The 12,837-nt window shown below is 38.1% G+C and overlaps 1 protein-coding gene across 4 annotated transcripts in view; it reads right to left on the reverse strand.

Annotated features, from left to right (window-relative positions):
* The window catches only part of CRIM1 (cysteine rich transmembrane BMP regulator 1), a 315,765-nt gene that overhangs the window by 51,672 nt on the left and 251,256 nt on the right, over positions 1-12,837 (reverse strand). The window lies entirely within an intron of this gene.

The following is a 12,837-nucleotide window of genomic DNA, read 5'->3' on the forward strand; positions in this document are numbered from 1 at the left end:
GAGACTGTGTGATGAGGAAATTGATGCAGAGAAGGTATGCAGGTAAGGAAGGCATGCAGGGCAACGAGAAGCATTAAGGTAAAGGTAAAACCATAAGGTCAGGGAATAGAGGTAAATTTTTCTTCCACTAAAACCATCCTAGAGGAGAACATGGAAAGGCAGCACTCATTTCTCCATAAATGTAACTCTTTCTGTGCCACACCACCTCTTTTCCATGTATCCCCAACCAAGTGCAATCTTTTCAGTGCCAGAACTGATGCACCCTCTCCTTCAATACCCATCAAGCACAACCTTTCACTACCAGAATGAATTCCCTGCCTCCTTTCCTTTACATGCCCTGTGGAGTTTCTAAGCTCTGTCAACTGAACCAGTCTGATTTAGGGAGCTTGTGAAAGGTAATTACTCCCCCCCCCTCCAAATTTTCAACTATCAATGATTTAAAATCAAGTTTGTTTTTAAAGTTCATTCTTTAAATTAAAAAAAAGATTTTGTACTTACATGTTGGTAATTCTTTATTTTATTCTCATTTTATAATGACATGGTGGGGTAGGTAATATCTTTTACTGGACCAACTTCTGTTGGTGAGAGAGAAGTTTTGAACCTACACAGAGCTGCTCTTCAGGTCTGGGAAAGGAACTCCAAGCAGCACAGCAAAATGCACTACAAGGGTTGGTGGTTTACAGATTGTCGTAATAAGCCATATATCCAGTGTTTCTGTTCGGTCCATGACTTTTGGTATCTAGCAGATATCTCCCAGGCTCATCTTTTGAAAGTGCTGTGCAGGTTTCCTTTGAGGATGAAGACTGATGGAGCAATCACTCTATATCTGACCTATGAAAAGTGTTCACCCACAGGTGATACATAGGAAAATAAGACAAAAACACTAAGTTCATTTGAGAATGTAGTGATTGCCTGGTTTCATATAATTGTTATTGGGACATTCAGTGCACTGGATGAAGTATACCACATATTGTGATAGGCACGTGTAGGATCCATGGATCTGGAAAGATGTGTTGTGGGGGGCGTTGATCATAGTAGCAGTGGAGATATGTCTGCAGGTTTTGCATCGATTGTTCTGACAGGGTCTGATGCGCTTTGATTTGGTGGGCCCTGGTCTGTGGGGAGCTTGCTTCTGATGAGGTTGGAGGGTTGTTTGAAGGCCGGAAGTGGAGGTTCAGGAAACATTTCTTTCCGGATGGGGTCCCCACTGAATATGGGTTGCAGTAGTTTGATGATACCCCATCCTATGGATTCCAGTGTAGTGCAGTAGGTGTCAACTGCTGTAGGTGTGTGCAGTCAGAGTGGGTTTTTTATTTCTGTACTGCAGCAGGTTCTTTCTGCATATTTGGGTGTCCCATTCCATGATGCGATCATCCTTCTCTTGTTTGGTGAAGGCAGTTCTAAATTTGTTAAGGAATATATTCCAAACTTTCTCCTAGGAGCATATTCTGTGGTATCTGAGTGTCTGGCTGTACATAACACATTTCTTGATGAGTTTGGTTTGGTTACTGGATCTATGAAGGTAGGTGTGGTGATCTGAGGGTTTCTTGTATATGGCTGTCTGAAGAGTTCCATTGCTGAAGCTGATTGTGGTGTTCAGGAAGTTGATGCTGGTATGAGTGTGTTCCAGAGAGAGTATAATGGACGGGTAGTGATAGTTGAAGTTGCAGTGGAAATCTATGAGGAAGTTTAAGTCTTCTGTCCAGAGGATGAAAATATCATTGCTGTATCTCAGGTAGATCACTAGTTTTCTGGTGCATTTATTCAGAAATTCTTCTTCAAGGTGGTCTATGAAGAGGCTGGCTTATTGGGGAGCCATCCTAGTACTCATAGCTGTTCCCATGGTTTGGAAAAAGTGTTTGTTGTTGAAAAGAAAATTGTTATGGGTGAGGATGAAATGAATGAGTTTGACGATGTGTTAGGGGTGGATATAGGGTGGTTAGGGTTGTCCACTGTCTTGTAAATATTTGAGGCAGGCAGCTGTACTATCACTGTGAGAGATGGTGTATAGGGAAGTGACATCCATGGTGGCAAGGACAGTGTTCTGAGGGAGGTTGTTAATATTGAGGAGCTCGTGGAGGAAGTCAGCCGTGTCCTGGAGGAAACTGGCCCTGTGTGTGGTAAGTGGCTTGAGGATGGCATCTCCGAGTCTTGATATTCCTTCAGTAAGTGTTCTGTGGCCAGATATGATGGGTCTGCCTGTACCTTGTTTGTGTATCTTCAGAAGTGTGTAGAAGGTCCCTGGGGTGGGTTCCTGGGGGATGAGTTTGTAGACTTTCTCAGAGTTGTTTGTGGAAGGATTTGATGATATCCTTAAGTTCCAGGGTAAACTGTGGTGTGGAGTTTTCTTTGAGTTCTTTGTAGTAGGTGGCGTTGGAGAGTAGTTGTCAGCCTCATTAATGTAGTCATCATGTTTGAGGACTACAATGGCACTCCCTTTGTCTGCTGGTTTGAGCACTATGTGATGGTTAGATTTCAGGGACTGTATGGCCGTCCTCTTGGTGAAGAAATAATGGTGGATGTGATGTTTGTTAACGATTTCGCAGTCAGTTTTTTTCCTGAAGCAATGTAATGATCAAGAGTGTGGTTTTGCCCACTCTGTAGTGTCCACTCAGAGGACTCTTTTTTCTTATGACTAAGTGGGAACATGGTAGTTGTGAGTGGTGTCATCATTGTTGTGACAGAATGTTTTGAAGTGGAGATAGCGGAAGAATTCTTCTAGTTCTTCACATATTGGTATGATATCAGGTTCTGTGGTGAGGCACTCTACCTTGGATAGTCCCTTACAATATGTGCTAACTATTTGTGCTAAGCAATCTGTTCCACCTTGCATTTTGCTTTGATGAGGGGAGTTCCTTTCCCATATCTGAAGAAGAGCCATGTGTTGCTCGAAAGCTTGTCTCTCTCAACAACTGAAGCTGGTCCAATAATAGATATTACCTCACCCACCTTGTGTCTCTAATATCCTGGGACTCACACAGCTACAACTACGCTGAGTTCCCATTTTATAGTCAAATATGTTTTTTACTTGTTTCTTTAATTTCCTAACTGTTAGCAGAATTTCAGTTTTTACATAGGGAGTATTTCTACTAAGACGTTTTACCTTGAAAATGCTCTAATCTTTGATGAAAAAAGACAGTTCCAGGGTTTCATTAACATCCTTACTCTGAGAACCATGCATACTCAAACACATTGATTAGAACATTGACTGTGCTATATTTGCAACCAACACCACATTCCAATATGTTGAACTTCCACAAGTCAAAAAAGCTGAAGTGCTTTGACTAGGCTATACTGCTCCATAAGAGTTTGCAGTCTGAAGTCAATGAGACTGGCATTCCTTGGTGCTTTTTGCCTAAATATGGGCTTGGGAGCATAATTTAAGGTGCCTGTTTTAAAAAAAAATGTTTTGCATGTCTAAAAAAGTCCACAACAACTTGGTTAATATATCAAAAGCCAAAATAACTTCTCACTGTTAACAATGAAGCAATTTTGTTTTGAAGTGACAGATTTTATGCCAGTAAATTTTTTGTTAAACTACAGTTTTAGCTTAACTTTAAGCATGAGTAGTCTCACTCAGTTTGGTGCTATTCATGTGCGTAATGATGCATACCTGTGTAATTGTTTGCAGGATCAGGACTTTAATTTTCAATATTTTGGTTTTTGCCTCCAGCAGTTTTGTAAAATTCAAATAAAAGACATTACTAATAGTGGCACTTAAAAAAACCCAACCAACCAGTGTTTATAGTTCAGTTCTTTATACTTTATTTAATCTAAAGTTGCAATAGTACAAATTTAAATTTTTTTAGAAAGCCTCAAGCTGATTTAAACAACAAACTAAACCCTAGTGATTTCGATCAACAATTTAAATCACCCCATCTTATTGAACATAATTACTTCAGCTCCAAGACAGCTCCGAGACAAAACCTGTTCAGATAACACTCAGGCTGTAATTAACAACATTACAGGAAAGACATCTAGTCGAAATTTAGAGATAAGGTTACTAAAAAAATTTACTGTTGTCAACTTTACTTGATCAATTAATATAGAAAATGTTATCAATATTAATCAGAACCCACCTTACTCCCTGCCTTCACTCTGTCCCATTAATATTTTCAATAGTTAATACAATACCTGAATTCATATAGTTCATATGTAAAATCAAAGAACCAATTCCTAGTCACTTCCTATAAGCTACAGACCCCTCTCCATTCCATATGACTGTTCACAGTGGAAGACAACATCTCACCTCTAATTCATATCCGGTACAGAAAAACCTATAATCCCAATCTATCTTTCCTCGATAAACTAAGGAACCAAACTATCCCATCCACACTATATGTATAGGGTAGAAACTACTTCTCCCTACATACCTCTAGACACAGGCCTCATATAATACCTTGTACTTCTATAGCACTTTCATGTAAGGAGCTATAGTTCTTTAATAGCACTAATGAATTAGGGCCTGATCATGCAAGTATCTAAGCACATTTAACTACTCAATTTATGACATCCGGTACTCTATTCCACATACGACCTTTAACCCCCTAGATGAATGAGTACTACAATCACTGGAACATGTGGAAGCCCCTATAAAGAATACATTACATCTTCCTTTGAATTAAGTGATAAAGTCATAATGTGATAAGTTTATAAGGAATACGCTGTGCAACCTTTGCTCATTTCAGTGAGCACTCAAGTTATTCCATTTAATGGCTCCATGATGCACAGGCCAAGCAGTTTCCCTGCATTGCCAGTTTACAGTCTATTTTCCTCTGTGCAGTCAATTTACACTACTTCCACTGTGTTTTGGGCTTCGTTTGTCCTCTCAAGGGGAAAACAGGATTTGAATCATAGCTACCAAATGCTTATTGAACACCTCTAGTATTTGTTATTGCCTTTCAAGTCTAACCTGTTCAGATGAAAAGGGGGTCAGAAAATTTTATGGGAAATCTTGGGCCACATCATCTGTAAATCAACTCTTTTGCATTGCTACTTTACCCTTGATTAGAGGAAAAACTATGTTCTAAAGAATAGAATTTCAACTGCCTTCCAGGAGAGAGAGAGAGAATGGAAGCTCTCCTCACCTGTTTTAATAGAAATTTAAATACTTCAGAAGCTATTTTGTCTTATTCTTTTCAATAAAAAAATTCCACAGATTTCTGATCTCATGCTTGAAGTTATTTACCAAAAAATCTTTTTTTAGGCAGTCCCTTAGCATTAGATATTGCCAGTGTGCATTTTTGTGTTAACCTGATTTGGTCTTTAACTCTGCAAAACTCATGAAAATTCCTTTATTTTAGAGATCCAAAGTTTGAGAATATCATTTGCCAGCCAATTCTTCCAATTTAACATTTGACCTTTTATTCTGAATACTGAATTTCCCCAGATACTGCATGAACTTCAGTTGATTTCCTTGGACTGAATATTAATAGGAAATGCATATCTACTCTGGTTTTCCAAGAATGTATTATTAGTGGGTTAACTAATTTTAAGTGTAGTTCTACTCTGAAAATTGACTATATTTCTTGCTAGAGAGATCTGCATATTCAGAATCCTATCTGCTGACTTTACAATCACAGATCTGTTTTATTTACAAACTCACATAAGGTGGATTCTATTCCGTCTTGTGCTTTGTCAAACGCAATTGTTCCCTAAGTTACAGTATGTGACATACGCGCAAACCTACTGAAGATTAATTGCAAAGGTGCCTTAGAGCATAAATGTCCTGCTAAACTTTTATTATTGCTGATGATGCAGTAGCAGGAAAGAACCCAGCATAGCTCAGATTCCAGTTTGAACTGGCAGGTCTGACAATCAGAAAAAAGGATATTTTTACTTGTATAATGAGCACATTTGATCTGCAAGTCATTGGCATGATAAGGGATTCGCACGATTACAAGCATTTTTTAGAGTGAAACCATAGTTTTAAGTATTTTGATATTTTGAAGAGACACATCATCCCCTGTATTGGTAGCTTTTGTGAAAAGGATTTTTATCACAGCCTGAGACATTAACTTCCAATCTAGCCTCCATAGCAAAATTGTATGTGCAACATTTAAAATAATTTGATATAACCTCAGATTGGACATCCTTAATTTAGCTTTTTTCTAATGCTAATTCATTTGAGTCATGGTTTATGGTTTACACAGCTAAATGGAAAAAATAATTCTCAATAATTAATAATAAAATGTGGTTTTAACTGGAGAGTTTGTAATAGTAAACTGTTATCCGCATATACAGAAAAACAACAGCAGCATTAGAAGGGCCATTGGTTTGAGCAGAGCAAATCTAGGCCTAGTTTCAGGGAGGGAAAACCCTGGAGACAATTAAAGTGTATCCAAGTTAAAAAAGAAAAACAAACAAACAAAACAACCATCAAAACAAAAGGTAACCACTGTAAAGGAAACAATATAAGAAATACCCACATTAAATACGGAATGACAAGCCTGGAACTGCTAAACAAAAGGATGGGTGCAATTTTAATTTACTATCCAAGACCAAGAGAAAGGACAAAGCTAACAATCTAATGACTAGGAATAAAAATAAAATACCTGCAAAACTATAGCATTTAAACAGCAGAGCTGCATGTACAGGGCTCAATAGTGGCTTTTGTAAGATATGTCTACACTGCAGCTAGGAGCATGCTTCCCGGCTTGAGTAGACAGACATGCTAGCTCTGTTCAAGCTAGTGCGCTACGAATAGCAGCACAGCCAGGGGTAGCATGGGTGGCGGATCAGCATAGCTACCTGAGTATGTACCTAGAATGTCTAGGTTGGTCTATACTCAGGTGGCTAGGCTGAGCTGCTGTCTCAACTATACTATTTGTAGATTGCTAGCTCAAGCAGAGCTAGCATGTGCCTGTCTACCCATAGTAGAAAGCATGCTGCCAGCTGCAGGACAGACAAATGCATAGAGGCAGTGCAGAAGTGCATTGTTGCAGCAAGTATTCCAGGAGACTTTGTGCCTCAGGCAAACACAATGTTTCCTGGAATATCAGTGGATCACAAAACACTACTGATGGGTCTGTCAAGGTACTTCTGTAGCTCTCATCAACATTTTTATCCTTACTAAATCTTTGTGAGGTAGGGAAGTATTATATCCATTTTTTTAAATGTAGAATTGAGCACAGAAAGATTAAGTGATTTGCATAAGGTCACACAAGAAGTCTGCAACAGGTGGGAACTGAATCCAGATCTCCTGAGTCCCAGTTAATTCTCTTAACTCTGAGATCATCCTTCCTCCACTGATCCACCCTTCTTTAGGGTACAACCTCTGCTCCCCCCTGTAGAGTTAGCACCTTGACTTGTGAAGAGGTGGACAGGGGCCATGATCCTGCACTTCCCCATTCCCTTTGAGTTGTTCTATGCCACTGTGGACACTAGAGTCACACTGTTTAAGTTTGGAGAAGTGCAACATTAGACAGGTCCGGCACAGGGTGCAAAATGCGTGGAAGACTCCTCATAACCTCCTCCTCCTTTGTGTATCTTCACGGAATTGGGCAAAGTCAGAAAACACCTTCTCTCGTCATGACAAAATACTATCACCTGTACCTGAATACTAAAATGTTCTACCAAGAGATAGTGGAATAACAAGGTCTAGATTAGAAAAACGAGGGTCTGGGAAATTTCAAAACAAAATTCATCAGGGGACTTACTTTTTTCTTTTCATCAAGTGTTCAGCTGATTTATTTGGCCCTAATCTACACTACATCAATTCTGACACAGAAGTACCTAGAATAAAATATCCTTTTGCAATTGATGGTATGGGTTTAAATGGCATTTTTGTCAAAGAGGGACTGGATTTTCATGTGAATTATTTTTGACAGAGCTGTACTCAAGTGCATGCTTGAAGGGGGAAATTAGTGAACTGTCCTACAACATAATTTTGATGATCCGTGATTAAAGATTACTGGGAATTGTGGGAGGTATTCTTCTTCTTACAGGGTGATCTTCTATGATAGAAACTGGCTGATTAAACAAGCCTTTAAAAATCCCTAATGTTCTTGTTGCTGAGATGGATAATGCTGAAGGCACCAAGTCCTCTGGTTCTTGGGTGGCTTCACACTCTGCTTGGGGTCCTAGGGATCTTTGAAGCTGCACTTGCTGGCATTAGCCAGATTATTAGGCACTGCATTTTGTTTATTCCTCCTCTGGTATGAAAAATATGAATGCTAGATGATGGAAACTCAGGGAACTGAAGGTGGCCTTATTCTTGTTCTCTCCCATCCATTCAATTTCTACCCTTTTTCCTAAATTTCTCTACCTCTGTGTGACAGATTCTCATATTTTGCTGCACTTCTTGCAGGAGACCATAAGACCAGAATGATGCATGCTTTCAAATTTCTATTCCTGCAGAAGCTATTTTTGTTGTTGCAAGATAGGCATCAAAAGACACACTAACCAGATGCAAATACTTGTATTATGTTCTTAAAGCATTCTTCCTGCTCATGGAGGGCGTGTGTGTGTGTGGGGGGGGAATTAATGGGCTTTCCTGTAGAAAGAGGAAGAATCTGTGTCCTTCCAGAAAAGAGACTTCAAAGAAATGTGTGATGTTAAGATTTCTCCAGATGGCACTGACCTGATTAATCTTTTTCTGCCTCAGTCTCTTGGAGTCAGCTAGTTAGAGCGGTGAAGGTATGGACTGAGGAAAGATGGTGCTGAGAATGCCAACCTCTTTGATGAAATCAATTACTGTTTAACATTTATATAAGGTACCTTTGGTACATAATCAATGGGGCTGAACATGTTGATAGACTTGATGGCTTAGGCACAGACATCAGCATATTTTATGTGGCCAGAGTCAGGTGCTTCAACTGATATTTGGTGAGCAAGATGCCTTGACAGGTTGTGTATGGGTCAATAGGGCTGAAATCATGCAGGAAGAAAGCATTCATTAAAATGTATAGGAGGCCAATCCATACTCTTTGACGCTGGGCTCTCATTGCTATGACAGAGTAAATCTGGAGTGAGCAGAGACCCCAGGAAATCCAAGATGCTGAGGATACATGAGCGATTCAACATATATGTCAAAATATTCAGCTAAAGAAATAGACCTGTTCTTGGGGACAGGCTCCCATTTTAACTTCAAGTCATTGTTGAGTGCCACAAGGAAATTATGTCAATGATCCAACAGATCTAATGCCTTTATGTACCTCTTAACGCCAGACTTAATTCAAATGCTTTGCAAATGGTGAAGTGGCCTGTAGGGTCTATTCAACTGGTCTTACTTTAAACAGGCAAATCTGAAGAGTCTCAATTTCCATCTGAGGTATTTAACTAGTATTTTTAAGGACTTCCAGGCTACTTTAGAGAAAGCCAATCAGATCTGATATGATCTAAGTCCCCACAATTTAAACACACATTCTAGAGAATCTGAATCAATGAGTGTCCTGGTGTGTCCCCAGATACCATAAGGAGAAGACATTACCATTCTGACAGACATCTGCTAATCACACTTAAGTCTCTTTTTGAAGTCACTGGAATGTGCCTCAAAAAACCAAACAAATCACAACCCAGAAGAAAAAGAAGGAACGAGCCAGAGACCTGCCATGAAACTCAGCCTTAGCAAAGAGGCATCTCAATCAAATACAAGGTAGTCATGTATCAAAGACTCATCTCACAGACAAATATCTAATTTGTATGTAAACCAAAGTAACAGTAAGAAGCAGTTGAAACAATAAGAATAAAGAGAGGACTTCGCTTTTAAACAAATGAATGAACTCTCACAGAGTAAGGATGTACATGTATACATAGCAGCAACAGTCAAAAGATGTTTCTCTGTCCTAAGCAGAAAGAAAAATGGACTGAGGAATGACTGACTATTATTCCTTGCAGCTACGCATATTCCACTCACTGGTGTCATGGAGTCTGGTTAAGGAAGTTACCGCCAGTCACACACTGGGAGTAAAAAACCATGAATGGAAATCTATTGCATTTACTTACCTTAGGACAACATTCACTCTTCCTAAATACCCAAGGTCCAACATCTAGAAGTTGCATAAATATGTTCATTGTGGATTTCTGGCCCTACTGTGTTTCACTCAAAAATGTAATTAAGTATCCGTTTTTCCCTCCCCCCCTCATAATTACTGTTTATAAAAACAAAACAAAATAAAGGAAAAAATACTGGATCAAATAAAACTTAATCCCATAAAGCGCTCATTAAGAAAGAGTGAGTTTTTCCCAAACTCATTTTAGTGGAAAAATGTATTACACAATTATAATAAAAAGAACAGAACAGTAAAACTAGAAAATTAATATGAATAATAAAAAGTAAATAAATAAAACACACATCAATGAACAACAAGCACAATATGTGGCATTTCAGAATAACTATGATAAATATTTCCAGAACTCACAATAGCATACAGTTTTAAACACTGCAATATATGATCCAAGGTTAGGATTATTAGTGAAATAAAATAAATTAAATTGAAGGTAGAAGTATTTTATAAAGGAAAAGGTATAAAGAGAAGCTAGCTTGATTGCCTTAGATACTCCACAGCAAAAATCAAGAAAAAGAGAGTCAATTGGGGAAAAAGCAAACAAACAAAAATTTAGGTCTTGGCTCAGGAAAGCACTTATGCTCATACATAAGTGCTTTCCTGCATCAGGGCCTTAAAAGACAATGAAATGCCTTTAAAATGACCATATTTTAACAATTATTCCACACTGTAGCTTTTACATTAAGAACTGGAATCACATACTTTTAAAAAGTATTATTGGTGGAGTACGGAATTTAAAAAAAATTGAGAGCTGCCCTGTAAACAAACTATGTAAACTCCACAGGTAAACATGCTATTTTATGTTGAACTATGTGAGAATGTATGTGTGTACACACAGACATGTCCACTGTATGTATAGCTTAAGTACAGTAAACTGTGGATTTATCTTTTCTGATTTTTTTAAAATTAGTGCTGCAACAATGTTACAGCTCTTAATTTAAGAGCTATAACATGGGGAAGTTGTTAAAGCAAGGTCTAACAACCTTGACAGTGTCCTTCTTATAGTGACATCATATTAGATTATTCTGTATAGTTCGTTATTGATTAGGAAGCTAAAAATAACTGCTAATTACTGAACACTATCAGAGATAACAGTATTTAAACACAGCATCTGAAAATATAAATAAAAAAATCATTTATTCCATGCCAAAGTTTAAGTGTTGCTAAGCACCTGAATGTTGCAATGAAGATATTTTCTAATACCATAAACAAAGGCAGATTCTGCTTTTTACTACAAATTGCAATGAAACACAAGTTTAACAACCTATTGGTTTTCATCGTTCATGGTAATGTTAAGATTTTTTTACATTTCTTTACACTAGTGGAATATTATTTGAGTTTGTACTTTTGAATTATCAACATTAAAACAAACAGATGATTCAAATATCAACTAGTGAAAATTATTCTTGTTGTCCATAACTGGTGAGAACATGTGGAATATATGGTCACATCTGGTAATTTTCAAAGCTCTCCAGAATTTTGCCCCAACTACATCTCTTCCATAATCTTTTACACGCCCCCCTCTACCCTCAGATTGCCCACATTTCCTGTCTACCTACTTGCTTTGTCTTCTTCATCCAGTGGAGACTTGATGCATCCTAGTTTTGCTGCTAAATGCTTGGAACAGCCACTCACTTAATCTGCACTGTGTTCTGTTTCATTCCTACTCTCCTTGAAAAACTGCTAAATCCAATAACATTTAAAAGCAATGCTTTATGGATGATATTCAATGGTATTACTGCACACTACTTATACTGGAATGGTTTTTTATGTGGATACCTTTAAATTACGTCAGGGGGACCTAAAGCACATGGAAAGGCATCCTTTTTTAGTGTGATTTGAAATCCTAAGAAAATAAAATAAATATTGTCTTAAATGCAATTTTATGGAGGTTTTAGGAGTCCCTCCCCCCCAGTATTATATTTTACCTCCTGTGCCTTTAGACTGCATGGTCCTCAGGGCAGGAATCTGTTTTATGTTTATTGTATTTCACCATTTGTACAGCACTATGTACCTGCATAGTGCAATATGAACAAAAAAAGAGGGCAACTGCACTGATACATTCACATAAGTACACTACAACTCAGTGGTTGAATTGGGGGGTGGAGGAAGCAATCCCATAATATATATATTTTTTTAAAAGGAGGCAGGAGGGTTGTCTGCACCAGATTTTTCATCTGGCAGCACTAAGTATTGAGAGTTTGACCAACTCATTTATACACCCCCACCCCCTCTACAATTCTAGCATTGGTTAAATTCTCTGCTGTCAGATCATGACAGAGCTGGATCTTCATTTTTCTTAAAGTCTGTGATGTGTCTCAAATGTTTGGATGATTTAGGCTGCACCATATTAAAAATGATTATTCAAAAAAGATTAAAGAAAATATGAAATACGAAGGAACTACAATGCAGTGTATAAGATTATTAAGAGAGTAGACACTAAAAGGCTTAAAAGATAAGTGCCAAATTAAGTAAAAGGAGAGAAAAGGAATAAGTCAGGAACTAAAGAATTGCAAGTATAAACTGCCAAGGGTAGTAACAGTAGTGGAGTTAGCAAAATACAGTATCTGAAGGTTATATACTGTGGGTTAAAACTACCAACTTTAAGCAAGGGAAGAGTTGAATTTATGTTAGTTCCGTGTGCCTTTTTGGAAGGGGTGGAGTGCATTGGTTAAACCTTCACTGAGGACCACTGAATGTCTGCATATCAACAGTTTCTAAAAAAAATCTCTACCTATGACAAAATAATAGCCCAATTTGCTGCAGGATCCCTTCTTCCTGATGAAAAAAAAAAAATACCCACCATTACTTCTTTTTAAGCAAGAGGGTG

The sequence above is a fragment of the Mauremys reevesii genome, linkage group 3 (genome assembly GCF_016161935.1).
Source record: "Mauremys reevesii isolate NIE-2019 linkage group 3, ASM1616193v1, whole genome shotgun sequence".
NCBI classification, from domain to species: domain Eukaryota; kingdom Metazoa; phylum Chordata; order Testudines; family Geoemydidae; genus Mauremys; species Mauremys reevesii.